Genomic DNA, 4,509 nt, shown 5'->3' on the forward strand with positions numbered 1-4,509 from the left:
AAGAAATCTCTTTTTAAAGATAAATTTATTTGTGTCAAATGGAATATGAAAATCAAATAATAATGTTTGACCCGCTTTGAATGAATTTCATTCAAGTGTGTTGTGTATGATTACATAACCATCTAAAACAAAGAGCTTACTAGCTCTGAAATCAAAATGCCTCAATGGGTTCAACAATACTATCAGTAGTGTGTCCTCCATTGACCTCAGTAACAGCACATCTGCGAGATTACATACTTACACACCCCACCTCTACTAGAAAATAAATCTGGTCACCATGAGATACCACGTTACACCGTCTTTTCATTTTGGAAGTGATCAAGTGTGACCAGTGTTTTAATCTTGTGTAGAAATTGATACTGTGATGTTCAGATATGACCCATAAATCTGTGGAGGGATGCAAGAGATATGATGTACATAACCTTTTTATCACCTCACCGGAGACATATAGTGTCACCATCTTACCTGATCACTGTGAGGCTTCATTTTTTTTTTGTCTATAAACTTTTCTATCAACTTTTCTTTAGAATCTATTTCAAGTCATGAACTCCGGTACCATTGGAATGATATTGTCAAAGCATTGTAGGATTTATCTGCAGATGATTTTGGGCAAGTCATCAAATATTTTACCAATCTCTGGAGATAAAAATTTTAATGAAATTTGGTACTGTTGAAATTTAATTAATTCAATTTTAATTTTGGTCTCTGTGTTAAACTTTTGTAGAATATTGGGCCAAATATTAGTTTTCCAATTTTACCTTACAATGTTTAGAGATAATGATTAAGTACTTCAAATCTGGTAGTTTGTGTTTTTAAAATAACCGGTAACACAGCAATACCTGATATCCAACTTGTTTGTACTGTCAAACATATAACTTGTCATCATCCCTTTAATATACAACAATGCAAGGAATATACTTGTTGCTGATCAACTTTTTTCTACAACGATCAGACTCAAACTGACTTAGTAAATTACCAATATGCTCATTGACATATTTAAACCTGTACAGAATCTTTTTGTGTAATTGTTTGTCTGTTTAACAATATTTCTCATTTATCAAATATTATTTCTCAAAAATATCTTCAGGAAAACATGGCAGTTTAGTTTGTCAATGCCATTAAAAAAATTTTCCTTCATGATTGATTTAAATGGAGCTTCCTGCAAAAGTACAAGGAGAATAAGACCAGGTGTTCCAGAAGGTTAGCATCTTCTTCAATGAAAGCACACACCATGTAAACCTTGGTCAAACCTTTCAAACAAATGATTACAACACCATGTAATTCTTCTACTCATTTTATCGTGTAACAGTCATCATCTCCAAAAACTGTGATTACATTCAAGCCATACAATTAGAAGATTAACAAAATCTAAAAACATACACAAATATTATCAGGTCACCTCTGTAACATTTAAATGTAACAAAGACATCACCCTGCTTTTGTTACAACATTGTCTACAATGCTTAAATTCACATTTTTATATGGAATCATGTGACAAACTGAAGAGGAGCCAGCTCAATAACAGTGCACAAGGTTACATCATTTGTAAATATTACATAAACATCTTAACACAAGATTGTCTAGTATAAGATTAGTTATGGCTATCAGGGACATATTAATGCTGCAAGTAAAATTTACTTTGTTTCAATAGGAATTATAACTTTGTGGCTGGATTGTCAGGAACTGATTCTGAGAGTCATTCTTAAATACCTATTAAGTCCCCAGTTTTTGACCGCAGCCTCGAGTTTATATCACAGGAAAAACTCTTTAGTAAGACTGGGTACCAAACAGACAATCTATCGAGCAATGTTTGAAAGTAAAATCTATAATTTTCACTTATATGACAAGTTTTATTCTTTAACAAAATTAATATAATATGACAAGATATTGTGATGATTACAATTAAAAACATGAATGAATTTAAGTAACATGACCAACAATCTTCTATTTGTGAACCACTTGGAGGTGATCCACTCCTTAATAGGTATACATCCTTACAATATATCACATGGGACCATGTTACATGAAAAATAAAACATAATAACTCGCAAACTTCCTTCAAAAGATTTTCCGTAAAGGAATTCTGTAGATGACAAAAATATTAAAGAAAGATAATTTTTCACATTGAAGACGCCCCTCCTTGTATAGAACTGTAAATCATTTATATTTCATGTGGGATTTATTTTCGTGTTTCTATGGTAGGAGCGTCGATTGCGACATAAATAACTGGATGGTATTCATGTTGATTTGGCTGCCAATATCCGAGTCTTGAAAGTACATTGTCTTCAACGACTCATCATTCTGGAAATTAAATTCTAGATCAGTGTTTGCAAAATCTAGTATTCACTAATATGTCTGAAGAGGTAAGTTTGCAAAATTAATATTTGCTGAATGTAAATGATTTACAGTACACATATGTTTTAGATCTATTGACACAAGTTCTGACATAACAATACAACTACAACAGTAAGTACTACCATACAGTTCATAACTAAGGTCATTGCATTGAAAGTATTCTATACATCATAAGTATTGCTTACATAAACAATAATTTTGCAGATACGACGATAAGAATCAGCACTTGGAGAAACCATTTCCATCCATACAAACTGCTGGGTTTTTTGTTTTTAGATCCAAAATCAATTTGGCCAATAAGAACAGTTTTTAGGATTTGGAAGTTGCCAGTTTTCAAGAATGTTTTCTAATTATACCAATGATAACCTCATACAAAATATGACTTTATCTTTAACTGAAAGCAAATTAGCACAATGTTAAACTATGACCTCACTAACCTATGACCTCAAAGAAATTAACAAGAAATAGATTTAGCAAAGTGATCGGACAATCATTGAATATAATTTATTATCCAATCCTTTTTGACTCATTTGATGTAGCAATCCATTGATTTTTCATCTTTTCATGTGTTTTAGCAAAACAAAATTCATATCATGCATAATAATGATTCCAATTGCCAATAATATTCTATGTAAGCAATATATTTTAGGTTAATGTTACAAAAACAGAAAATATTGCAGCACCAGAGAATGCATTCACTTTATGTAGTTGTTAAAAAGATGACTAAATAATTGCTTTACTACATAAAATAGCCAATTCAATTTCAACTGACAATCGAATAAAATCTACCTATGTTCATGACTGATATTTGCATTTCCACTGAAATCATAAGATGTGAACTGGCTTGATATTTTACCATCCACTAATTTTTTAAGTCTGTTACGCTTTAAAAGACAAAATTAGTGACTAATAATGTTGGTGAGTTGACTGCTCTCCTGACACTGCAACAGCTTCAAAAAGCAAGTGTCATATAGCCTGATTTGAATCTGACCACTTTTAAATTATATATTTATTTAAAGGGAGATAACACAATTCAAGATTTAGCACAATAATTCATCCTAAGCCTTAAAAAAACTGGTAGAAAAAAGTCATCAACTGCATGTAGCAGTTCATGTGATTTATAAAAATAGCCATTTTTAAAAGTGAAATTTAACAGCAGAGAAAATCTGAGTAAAAAACATCCATTTTACTCATGGAATGTATCAGCAGACACTCGGTGATAAAAGTGGCCATTTTACTCATGGAATGTAACAGCAGAGACACATGGTGATAACAATGACCATTTTACTCATGGAATGTAACAGCAGAGACACTCGGTGATAAAAATGACCATTTTACTGGTGGAATGTAACAGCAGAGACACTGTGATAAAAATGACCATTTTACTTGTGGAATGTAACAGCAGAGACACTCGGTGATAAAAATGACCATTTTACTCGTTGAATGTAACAGCAGAGACACTCGGTGATAAAAATGACCATTTTACTCGTGAGACACTCGGTGATAAAAATGACCATTTTACTCGTGGAATGTAACAGCAGAGACACTCGGTGATAAAAATGACCATTTTACTCGTGGAATGTTACATCAGCAAAACTTGGTGATGAAACTTATGATAAAGACTAGCTTTAAACAAGTAAATATAGGGACTTCTCCAATAAATATAACATAATTCACTACAATTGTACATCAAAATACAATTCACAAAATTTACAGGATTAATGTCTGACAAGAAAAAAGATCTTTTAAAGTCTTTCATTGTCATTACTGCATAAACAACTTATATTTATCAGATGCATAACACAATTATTATACAAGTCATAAGTTTTAATTCTAGAGAATTCTATTGTTGGATGTACATGTTAATGCTGCTGTACAAAAAGTTATTTAAATGATTAATCACACAATGATAATAGGACAAGTATTAAAAATAAATATACACACTATGTCATGGCATGATCATGTGACAATATGATTATATAGGGGAATGTTAACAATTCTGACAATAAACCCAGGCCTGGTGACAAGCCCGTATATCTAACATTGCTGTTCCATAGAATAATGATATTCAATGTTCTGTAACAATCTATACCTCTCCTCTGACTTTGAGTACAAAGATCATTACTAAAGACACACAAGTGAATAGCACCTTTC

The sequence above is a fragment of the Ylistrum balloti genome, unplaced genomic scaffold, assembly GCF_031769215.1.
Source record: "Ylistrum balloti isolate Yb309-2 unplaced genomic scaffold, AGI_CSIRO_Ybal_v1 Utg370222, whole genome shotgun sequence".
In the NCBI taxonomy this organism is placed as follows: domain Eukaryota; kingdom Metazoa; phylum Mollusca; class Bivalvia; order Pectinida; family Pectinidae; genus Ylistrum; species Ylistrum balloti.